The sequence below is a fragment of the Mustela nivalis genome, assembly GCF_964662115.1.
Source record: "Mustela nivalis genome assembly, chromosome: 7".
NCBI classification, from domain to species: Eukaryota; Metazoa; Chordata; class Mammalia; order Carnivora; family Mustelidae; genus Mustela; species Mustela nivalis.
Genome location: NC_139026.1, coordinates 40864870 through 40877526, shown reverse-complemented (window position 1 = coordinate 40877526; position 12657 = coordinate 40864870).

Genomic DNA, 12657 nt, shown 5'->3' with positions numbered 1-12657 from the left:
ACGATCCCTAAGAATTGGTACATGGGAGAAAGGGAAGCTGGAAAAAGGCTGTTACTGAGACTATTCCTCCATCCACAAATGCAATAGCTTGCTCTCTGGTCCAGAGCTTCTCAACCTGGGCACATGACCTTTGGGGCTGGGTAATTCTTTGTTGTGGGGGCCTGTTCTGTGGATCCTAGGATGCTTCCACCCACCAGATGCCAATATGGCCCCTCTGTCCACTTTGTAATCTTTGATGATTACAACCAAAATTTGACTTTGCCAGATGCCCTCGGCGTCAGAGGGCATTGATTGAGAACCACTGCGCAGGTTCACATCTGCATGACCACTTGCAGAATTTGGCTGCCGGTATTGCGCTGGCGCTAACCCAGCAAAAACTCACTCCAATAGCAGCTGTAGAGTCTCTGTCCACCAAACACCGCGCAGAAACACATCATGGTGATGACTTCTCCTGATATTGTGGCAGGAGTACTTCCAGACTTTTCTAAATATGGACAATCCATGTTTTCATGATATCAGCTAATGTAAAAGAGACATGACTCCTGAGGCTCTCAGGATGGTTCTGTCCTCAGATTCTAGGTTCACTCTAGTTCTGTTGTTTAGGATACTTATTTTTTTCTTGCATAGGTTTCTATAGGGTTCCTACTGAATGAAACTCTGTGAACTTCACTGCTGTGCTGATTTTCAGCAAACTGTTGTCCATTCTCCTCTACCCTTGGGTTCTTCTTGATGTCTCTGGGACCTGATCTGTTTGCTTTCTGAGGCTCATGTTGTCCCTAAATTCCACGGTCTCATTCTATTATTTGAAGTTAGGCTCACTTCTAACCGAAAAGTATTTCTGCTTTCTGTTCCTGTTTGTATTTCTCAGTGTATTTTACAGTGAGTCTGGGGATAATGTGCATGCGAGTTTGAATAAATCCGTATTTGTATTTAATTATCAACATTTTAATAAGGATTTTACTTCCCTTTAAAAAGAGTTGACCCCTTTCCTTGTAAATATTAAGAAACTATTTCAGATGATTAGAGAGAATAGTGCAAAGAGTAAGAGTATGAGCTTTGGAAACAAACTGTGGTGATTTTAAGATACAACCCTGCTTCCTAGTAGCTCTGGGAGCTTGGCCTAATACTTGACTTCCTCACACCTTTTTCTTTATCCGTTAGATGATGATAATACTACAGAACTCATAGGATTGTCAGGAGGATTAAATCAGATTATGTATGTAAAATGCCAAGCAGAGCACCTGGCTCATGGTAAATTTTCAGTAGCTCATGGCTGTGATGTTAAACAAAGCTATCTTGATGTCCTTTTCTGCCTTGAGAAAGAAATACAAACTGTGTTTTGCTGAGCATTCATCTTACGCTGTCTACTGAAAGGTTTTGTAGTAAGAAGGTGTTAAGTGTTTTTCAAAATAATTAAAAGCCTTCCAGTAGAAAGTAAATTGTGTGCCTGGGGAAGAGCTAGTGGGAGAAGAATAAGCCCTTCTGAATTCCATATGGTCCTACTCTGACCCCTTCCATCTTATAAGAGGTGAAATTGAAGGTTAAATGTGTCCAGCAGGAGGTTTCTTTTTCCCAAGAAATGCACATTATACTTGTAACAGCTCCTTCATTCTCTGGAACCTATTAAGCAATTTCATATGAAAGTTCTTCGTCAAGGTCACTGTCCTAAGGCAAGTTGAACCAAGGTTGCTTTTCTTCATGACCTTGTGCTCAAGTTCAGATTTTTCAAATATTTTTATTATTTTTATTTCATGTTACTTTTTCTTAACAAAACTCTGAACCAGATGAGTGTGAATATAAACATAGGGCCTCTTTGTTTTATTTTAGAGCAAGGATTCCTTCCCAGAAGCCAGCTAGGCTATGGTGAAGAGGAATTTTTTTTAAATATATGTGAAATAAAGGAAAATATAAATACCCACTTTGCGGGGCACCTCGGTGGCTCAGTCGTTAAGCGTCTGCCCTTGGCTCGGGTCATGATCCTGGGGTCCTGGGATGGAGCCCCACATTGGGCTCCCTGCTCAGCAGGAAGCCTGCTTCTCCCTTTCCCACTTTCCCTGCTTGTGTTCCCTCTCTTGCTGTGTCTCTCTCTGTCAAATGAATAAATAAAATCTTAAAAAAAATTCTCACTTTGCTAATCTACATGCTTAATGATAATGATAATAATAATAATAAAAAGAAACAGCTGTTCCATCTTATTTTTTAGCCAAGATTTAGCAGCAGTGGTAGGAATTAAAAATTACTCAACCCTAATACTCTATGATGCATTTTCTGGCAGAGAAAAGAATCATATAAGTTACATATGCTTAAATCCTATTCTTGATATTTGTCATAGTTTTTTTTTTTTGAAACTTATTTGAAACTCCCACTTCATTATAACTTGCATTATTTCTTACCCTTCTTTCGCCAAAGACTACTGTTTCCAGGGCGCCTGCGTGACTCAGTTGGTTAAGCATCCAACTCTTGATTTCAGCTCGGAGTCTTGACATCAAGCTCGATGTCAAGAGTCAAGCAACATTCTCTCTCTGCCTCTCCCTGGGCCCCTCCTCCCCACTCATGCTCTCTCTCAAACAAACAAACAAAAAACAAAACAAAACAAAACAAAACCAGAATGATTTCCTTCAGTGCTATGACTTCTGTTACAGGATTATTGATGTTTTCTTTTCTCTCAGAGCTCTCTAGCTTTTCTAGCTAAGCTTATGCTTTCTTATTACAGTGGAGTTTTCCTAGCTGGACAAGTGTGAGAAATACGGTTAACCTTAATCTCCGAGGCAGTCTGTTCCATCCATCTTCTCTCAACCTCCTGAATGCCCTATTTCACTTCTCTCCCTTGTGTTCAGTTGGTGACCTCCCCTCCTTCTTTCGCATTCCCAGCCACAGCCCACTTGCTCAGCCTACCTAACCAGCTGTGTTTTCTCTCATGTTTATGCTTGGCTGTCCCCGATGATGTCGAAGGAAGAGGTGGTTCTCCAACTCCTTACCAAGAATGTCCAGTCCGAGGGTGCGTTTGATCCAATTGTTCAGCATTTTTAGTTACATTCTCTTGCTCTTCAATTCCCCAGTCTCTAGAGCCTCCTTTGTTTTCACATTACAAAACAGCTGCATAGCCCATATCTTAACTTCTTTAACTTCCATGACTTTTATAGTAGGTATTGGAGGTGGCCTCTCCAGCATCTGTTCCTCTTTCCCAAAGACTCGGGTCTCTGTTTGGCATCTGTGTGGTTTCAGGGATTTGCCTCCATAAGCCCCTGTTTGGGGATGTTCTACTGGAGACAGTCAAGGCCTTCCAACCCAAACCAGGCTGGGAGTGGGCGTCATGTGTGACTTGAACCCATCCTATCAGAGTAAATCTCTGAACTCTGGGGGTGCTGACACAGAACCATGCCTACCTGTTCTGGAAGGTTCTATGTGCTGACATGAGTCCCAGAGTTGCTGCAGTCATTTTTGCTGGGAAGAAGCCCACCTGAGAATGATTCAACACAGAGAGGACAGAGAAATGGAGCTGAGCTCTGAACAAAGTGCTCATGAAATTTGCTTACCTGCAGGATCTTTTCATCTTGGGAGCAAGTGAATTCCCATTGTTGTTTATTCCATTTTGAGATGGATTTTCTGTTACCTGCAATCAGGACTTCCAATTGATTGTGGTAGTTTAAAACTATGTCCACAAATTCTTTGATATGTCTCTCCTCATCAGTGGGATTTCATTCCCTTCTCCTGGAGCATGTGCTGGATTTAGTGTATTGCTTCTAGAAAATAGAATAAAGTGGATGATTCTAAGACTAAAAAAAAAAGTAAAAAAGGGCATTGTGACTTCCTTCTGTTTCATCCTCTCACTCCCTTCTATCTCTGTCTCCGTCCCTCTCTGTCTCTCTCTCCCTCATCTCTAACTCTGGGGAAGCCAGTTGCCATGTCAGGAGGACACTCAAGTGGCCTTGAAGGGCCCACATGGTGAAGAACAAAGGTCTCCAGGCAACAGTTCCAGAGAGTTGACACCTTCTGCCAACAAAAACATGAGTGAGCTTGGGAGGAGATTCAGTAATCTTGGTAAGCCTTGAAATGCCTGGCTGACACTTTGCACTCTTGTGAGAGACCCCAAGCTCTCACTGTGGTCATAGAAAGTCCAACTGCCAAATTAATTACTGGTTTGCAGTTCTTACTCTACTTGACCTCTTGGTTATAGGACAACACTAATAAGTATATGATTGTGTATACATGCACAGAATGGAATTTTCTAAGAAAGGCCACACTTCTGAAGTTTCCCACAAATGTTGACTTCTGTCTTAAAATATTTTTTCTAGTGATGATCACTATGAAACTTATTTTAAATACTCTACCTTTTAACAGGATTTTTTTTTTTTTTTTTGCTACAGGTTACATAAAATTAAATGTATTTTATCCACTTATGTGTATTTATTTAAAATTTTTAAGGAAAAATTTTTAGAATTTGCAATAGAGCTTATTGAAGAATTTTGGGGTTTTCCCCCATTCAGAAAAAGTCTAAGTAAATTAGTCTAATTGGGATTTAAAAATTAACATTTGGGTATATAGCTTATTTCAAATGTGGTTAAATAAGATTTCCGTATGCACTTTGAAAACTGAACAAAACACCAAGGAAAATCTCATAGAAATTTCCACTTAAAACATCATTCATACACACACACTCACACACACACACACACATATGTAGATATATATGTGTATATACATATATAATCATTTTTGGTGAAGTGATTTAAAGAAGGTTAACAGCATTTTGGAAACAGTGCACAATTGTTCTAACTGACAGGCACTTGATTACTTATGACATATGCTGCCAGGATTTTTCTGTAATGGTCACATATGGGATTGAAAGTCATTTGTAAAATGAAACTTCTCTTCTAAAAGAAAATAAAAACTGTCATGTTTCTGCATCTCACACCTCATAAGGAAAGTGTTGAGCTACAGACAAAAGGCTAATACTTTTTAAAAAGCTCCTATAAATTCTGTATTTATATGTTCATGAGGAAAGCTGACTTAGATTTTACTTTAAAAACATTATTGACCTACCCCGTTCCAGAAAGGATTGTGGGAATACCTAATTCCCATTCCTCATTCTTAAATAATGCCATGTGTTAGAAGACTGGAGTTTGGTTGTTTTTGTTTTTGTCTTTAAGATTTTATTTATTTACTTGACAGACAGAGATCACAAGTAGGCAGAGAGGCAGGCAAAGAGGGGGGAAGCAGGCTCCCTGCTGAGCAGAGTACCTGATGCGGGGTTCGATTCCAGGACCCTGAGATCATGACCTGAGCCGAAGGCAGAGGCACTGAGACACCCAGGCGCCCAAAGACTCAAGTTTTTTTTATTTATTTGTCCCTGTGTTCCCTCCAACAGAAGACTTGACGTGCTGAAGAAGAACCGAACTCCACTGGCCTATTAAGGGCTGGGTATGAACTCGACTATATATGTTTACATAGACTTGCAAAACTGTCTGAGTCCTCTGTGAAAAGCACTGGGCTACCCTGGAGTGAACCTCGTCTCCTGTCCAAATTCAGCTTTAAAACCATGAATGGGCAAGAGCCAAAGTACACACCATAGGCTGTTCTTCAAGCCAACAGCATATACAGCAACCCCAATAACAATAGCCATTTGCTGAACAATAACCATTTGCTGAATGAAACCTTGCACGTCAAACATTATAGGAATATTTCTTCTGGTCCAAACAACAGCCTTTTAAGATCAGTATCTTTCTTTCCCTTTTACAGATGAGTAAAGTGAGACTCATGGAAAGTGAATGACTTGTCCAACAGCCACACAGGAAGCGGCAGAGCTCAGACTCAAATCCAGTCTGGATCCTAACCTCCCACTCTATTCCATTATCAAATGGGGCTTTTCACCAATGATTCTTTCCTCTCATACCAGAAGAGCAACACAGTAATTTTGCCTGATAGCACTAAGAACTGTGAGCTCCTTGGGTGCAGGTCTTCATTCATGCAAATCATTCATGCAGTGTGCGGACATACTGTACACCATAGCTGGCTGGTGAGAACTCTGACAAGAAGTTGCACCACGAATAAACCTGGTTGGTCTCAACCAGGTGAGCAAGTCTGGGGGTGGGACATGGGCTGGGGCTGGGTCAGGTAGAAATGAAAAGAAGAAGAAAGCACATGAAAAAGGCATCACACTCTATCTTCTTTGGGCTAAGCCTGCCATATTTTGGATGAACACGTTAACGTGGAAACACCAAGTTTAATTTGGGCACAGCCATTACCCTTTTGGGGCACAAGGATGGAATAAATTCTTTACATGGAGTGGGAACAACACATGTGGTCTTCTCCACCTCTAACCATCTGAGGAAATGGGTGAGTCATTTAACTTTTTTGAGCGTAATTTTCCTCTAAGTCTAGCTGATCACTACAGACGCTTAAGCTCTGGAATTCTGATTCTACTAGCAGGAATGATGTGATACTATAGTCATGTATTTTTTTTTTTTTTTTTGACATGGAAGAGCATTCACATAGAGTCAGGTGACAGATAATTGTAGATGACAGAATTTCCAAGAGAAACAGGAAAGCAAGCAACACAGTGCCTGAGCCCAGCCTGGTCCAGTTTTAACGAGACCCTTTTGCTGCCCAGTCCTGCCTGTCAATATCTGTTCTGCCAAGTCTGAGAGCAGTCTTTCTGCTTCAGTTACTGGAAGACATGCTGTCCCTGACCTCATGTTCCTCACTTGCCTTCCATATATGTCTCCTCAGGGTTTGTATCCACCATTAGGACTTGGTGAAAATTTGGTTCCATGTGGAACCCAAGCTGCAAGTGAGTTTTGGAAATGCTCAGCTTTCTAGCCTCTGGAGTACTGGAAGCCATGTCAGAAGCGTAAGTGGGTGTTATGTGAGTCTGTGTGTGGCATCTGTGGCATTTTGTTGGGTGCAAAAAGGGGAGCCTCTTGGAGATGTATATAAAACACTTTGCAAAAAGTCTGAAAGAGTAGTCACTAAACTGTTAGTAGTGTTTTGCTTTGATCAGAAGTGTAACTATTCACTTCTTTGTATCGACCGACATCTCCACCATGAATGAGTATTCCTTGTATTATTTCTCAAAAAAATGCTACTTATTGTTTATGCTCCTATGGTTCTACATTACACGTAGATGCTGTCCATGCCCTTCTGTGTCTTGTAGCTATTTGTCTTTAAGACACAGGCCACAGAATTAGACCTTGGAAATAATGTTGACAGGCATGACAACATTATTTCAATTCAAATAGTGTTAACAAATCTCTAGATATTTGAATCAGTTTCTTTTTTTTATTTTTGGGAGTAAATTTTATTGTTAAGGCTTTATCTTTTTAAATTATTTTTATTAACATGTAATATATTATTAGCCCCAGGGGTACATGTCTATGAATCGTCAGGCTTACACATTTCACAGCCCTCACCATAGCACATACCCTCCTCAATGTCCATAACCCATCCACCCTCAGCCTATACCCCTACCCACTCTTGTCCTGAACTGCTTTCAGGATTTTCCCTTTGTCACTAAGACTTGTAAGTTTTACTATTAGATGATGGGGTGTGGACCTATTTTTATTGATTTTGAGGGGTATTCTCTGTGCCTCCTGGAATTTGATGCTTATTCCCTTTGCCAAATTAGGGAAATTCTCTACTATAATTTTCTCCAATATACCTTCGCCCCTCTCTCTTTTTCTTCTTCTAGGATCCCAATTATTTTAATATTGTTTCGTCTTATGGTATCACTTATCTCTTGAATTCTCCCCTCGTGGTCCAGTAGCTGTTTGTCTCTCTTTTGCTCAGGTTCTTTATTCTCCACCATTTGGTCTTCTATATCACTAATTCTCTCTTCTACCTCATTTACCCTAGCAGTAGAGCCTCCTTTTTTTTTTTTTTAAAGATTTTATTTATTTATTTGACAGGTAGAGATCACAAGTAGGCAGAGAGGCAGGCAGAGAGAGAGGAAGAAGCAGGCTCCCTGCTGAGCAGAGAGCCCGATGTGGGGCTTGATTCCAGGACCCTGGGATCATGACCTGAGCCGAAGGCAGTGTCTTTAACCCACTGACCCACCCAGGTGGCCCAAGCCTCCATTTTTTTAATTGTACCACATTAAGAGCTTTTTTGATTTCAACTTGGTTAGATTTTAGTTCTTTTATTTCTCCAGGAAGGGATTCTCTAATATCTTCCATGCCTTTTTCGATACCAGCCAGCACATTCATGATCTTCATTCTGAACTATAGTTCTGACGTATTACCAATGTCCATATTGATTAGGTCCCTATCCATTGGTACTGCCTCTTATTATTATTATTTTTTTTTGTGGTGAGTTTTTTTGCCTTGTCATTTTATCCAGATAAGAACAGATGAATGAGAGATTAAAATACTAAAAGTGTGGCAAAGACCCCAGAAAAATATACAATAACCAAGTCAGAAGAGATCTGAAACCTGGGGGAGAAGTAAGGGGGGGATTAAAAAACGAAAACATATATATATATATTAGACTGGTGGATAGAACAGAGCCACACACTTGATTTTGGGTGTATTCTGGTCTCATAGAAGAAATAATTGCCAAAATTTTAAAGAAAGAAAAACTTATATATATACAAAAATAAGGATAAACATGATGAAGGGATGGAATATGACTGAAAAGATGAAGACTTAAAAAGATCCTAAAAAAGGAATGAGAAGTTGGTTGGAAAAATTAAAAAAAAAAAAAGAGGAGAGAATATGATCAGGCTGGAGCTAGGTTTAGGGTATATTTTGATGTATTAGAAGAAATTGTATCCCAAAATTTTAAAGGAAAAAAACCCTATATGTATACAAAAATAAGGTCTAAGACAATGAAGGGATAAAATATGACTATAACAATGAAAATTTTTAAAAGATTTTTTAAAAAGAAATTGTTGATAAGATAAAATAGTAAAAAAAAAGTTAAAAGAGAAAAGAGGAAAAGTTTAAAAAAAAGAATAAGAGAAAAATAAAATAAAAAAAATTTTAACTTTGCAAGACTAAAAGACCATGGGAAAAAAGGCCATGAATTCTATGCATTGTTTTGCCCTACCTCTGGAGTTCCCCAGTTCTGGTTGATCATGAACTTGGTCTTGGCTGGATGTTCTTGCTGATCATGATTCTCAAATGTCTTTGCAGGAGGTGGAATTGCACAGCCCTTGCCAGGGGCCAGGCTAAGTAATCTGCTCTGTTTGCTCTTGGGAGCTTTTGTTCCCTGAATGCTTTCCGTAGAGCTTTGGAGGACAGGAACAAAGATGGTGGCCTCCCAATCTCTGGCTGAGAGGAGCCGAGAGCTTGGGGCACCTCTCCTCAGTGCACCCTCAGAGAAAAGTGCTCAGTCACTCCCGTCTCCCTGGTCTCTCTCTGGCCGCACTCTGAGCTCACCCGGCCTGTGACCAGGTGTTTCTATCTCTGGCCCACGGCCCCACCTGGAGTCTCCAAACCCAGCAGATTCCTGGTGCATGCTCCTGAATGGCTCCTCCTGGAGGAGGAAGGAGGGGTTTCTCTCCGGATCTGCCACTTGTGAGGTCCCTGCTTGAAGAGCAGTGGTCCAACTATGCCTTGGATCATGGTTTATGGTAACCCCAAGCTGAGAGCCCACCTTTTGGCTTCATCTCTGTAGCCGGCTTCCCTGCTCTGATCCCTGGGAGCTCTGCCACCCTCAGACATGGTCTTTTTGTGTCCCCACAGGTCCTGAGACCACACTGTCCCCATGAGGGCTCCAGCCCCACTTAGCCTCTGGAGCCACGTCCCTCAGTGGAGCAGACTTCTAAATGTTATGATTTTGTGCTCTGTTGCTCCACCTCTTGCTGGAAGCTGGCCCCTCCCCACCATGGGCTATCTTCCTGTGGCTTCGGATTCATTTCTCCACACATCCTACCTTCCAGAAAGTGGTCGATTTTCTGTTTCTAGAGTTATTGCTCTTCTTCTCTTCTATCTCCTGTTGAGTTTGTAGGTGTTCAGAATGGTTTGATAACTATCTAGCAGAACTCCTGGGACCTGATGCTATTTCAGTCTCTTACTCCTCCACCTTCTTGCTTCCTCCTCTCTCTTGAATCAGTTTCTTAATGAACACTCATAGACAATACAGTCAATGAAAGGGAAGCAAAGTAGGGTCTGAGGAAGATTTATTATCTAAAAGATAATAAAGCATATATCTTTAGCATATATATCATAGCATATATCTTTTGTCTATTTTAAAACAATAAATTTTCTTATGACATAAGATCTGTGGTATTATGCAGTTTTGTGAACAAAGATAAACCCAACTACAGGTTATTTAGATGAAAATCACACAACTGGGCCCATGGCAGCATGATACAGGAGAGGGAAAGCTGGGAAGGGAGGTGAGGGGTGGATAGACCATGTGGGTCTTTGAATGTTGTGTTAAGAAATATGGACTCAATGCAAATCTTATGTCCTGTGACTCCCTCAGTGAGCACTGATTTTTTTCAAGCAGAAAATATTAAAATATATTTAATCTTTTGCTTACACTTGAGGATTCATTTTGAACATGGATTTACATGAGATTTCTAAACCAATAATTGTGATTTGTAAAAATTCACTGAAATAATTTGGTTTATATAGTGCCACAGAAAATGCTGTGAACTATTTAGGTGTTAGATGGATATAGTGCTTTTCTAATAAAAATCATTACTGTGATTAATGTAGTTACTTAATCTAATATTTTTAAAGTACCTGCTATATGCAAGGTACTTTGTTAGGCTTTGGGGGAAATGACATTTAAAGAAAATTTCTCTTCTCTAAAGAGTTTATGGTTTAGTTATGAGAGTCTAGACAATCATAAAATCCTGCATTAAAGAGCTTAATCTGAAACATTACAGCACAGGAACAGCAGAGCCCAGATACCGGGGAGCAGGCCCTGATGCAACGATGTTAGAACAGGGACTTTTCTTTGAAGGTACAGGAAGGAAGGTGAGTGGGGACATGAGACAGAGAAGAAGAGGCAGCCAACGTAAGATGCATTATCGTGCTGGTCCCTGCTGTGGGCAATAGGAGCTTAACCCCCCAGGGAAACCAGGAGATGACATGGAGTCTTGGAATTATTCCAGCCAATCACAAAAGAGATGAGGTGCTTATTCACCAGTGTTGTGGACTGAGTGCTATGTTCTCCCAAGTTTGTACGTTGAAATCTTAATCCCAGATGCCATGGTATTGGGACATAGGGCCTTTGGGAGGTAATTAGGCTTAGATGAGGTCATGATGGGATTAGTGCCTTTAAAGAAAGAAACACCAGAGAGCTTGCTCTCTCTCTCCCTCCTGTAAGGACACAGCAAGAGACAATGGTCTCGTCTACCGCCATACCACCCTGATCTTGAAAGTCAAGCAGGGTGGGGCCTGGTTAGTACTTAGATGGAAGAGACTATGGTCTCCAACCAAGAAGAGAGCCTCACTGGGAACCAAAGCAGCCACTGTTTTGATTTTGGACTTCCCAGCCTCCAGAGCTATGAGAAATACATTTCTGTGCTCACTCCTCCTGGTCCATGATATTGGATTACGGCCATCTGAGCACACTGAAACAAACAGCCTCCTCGGCCTGGGAGCAGGGGTTCTCTAGAAGGAGTTACCTCTTTAGCACTTCCGGCCAGCGGATCACGGGCAGAGCGGCTTCTCCCAGTTTGGAGGAGGTTTTCAACCAGAGAGAGGCTGCTTCTAGCTGCTGGGAGTGCACCTGTGAACACTGAAGGCAAGGCTAGAAGTATCTGGGTGAGAGTTAGCAGCGTCTTCTAGCAGGTTAACTCTAAGGAGGAATGGCCGTGGCAGTCTTCATACTCCAGGGAGGATGTTGCGTTTCAAGGGAGCCTTAATAAAGGGATAGGATGTCAACGGACATAGGCAGGAAAAGCCATGGAGGGGAAAGCTGGAGCCTTAACCTGAAGGAGGCAAAGTTTGGGATACCTTAGATAACGAATACAATCACTGTAACTCTATTTTTTCCCCTTTGAATGATTTAATCCTTGGATTTTATGTCTAAAACAATTGTTCATATCTTAATTTAAAAATAGTTTTTGGCTAAAAAATGCTAACCCTCTTCTGAGCTTTCAGCGAGTGGTGATCACAGATCACCATAACAAATGTAATAATAATAGTAAAAAAAAGTTTCAAATATAGTGGGAATCCCCAAAATATGACACAGAGACTTGAAGTGAGCAAATGCTGTTGGAAACATGACACTGATAGGCTTGCTGAAAGTAGGGTTACCACAAAACTTCAGTTGGTAAAATCCACAATATAGATCTACAAAGCGCTATAGAGCAAAGTGCAGTAAAATGAGGTATGCCTGTATCTAGACTGCTTTCAAACTTGATTCTAAGGAAGACTCATGTAATCAGTAAGTATGAAGTCTGTACAATATGGAGATGAGCAAGACAGATCAAACACCTGCCCTACATAGTTGACTGTTTCGTAGGAGATGCTGGTGGCAGATCAGTCTACAACCCTTCACAAGGCCTCTACCCTTGGGAGAACAAGCAGGAAACTCAGGTGACTGTTCTGAGCTCCTGGCAGGCGGGGCACAGCCTTCTTTATGTTCAAAATCCCGGTAACTATCTTACCACCTGGCCCTAAGTAGATACTGGGTAACAGTGGTCAAATTATGGGAGAATATGCCTAAGCAGGTATAAATGGGTAATAGGAGAACTTGAGT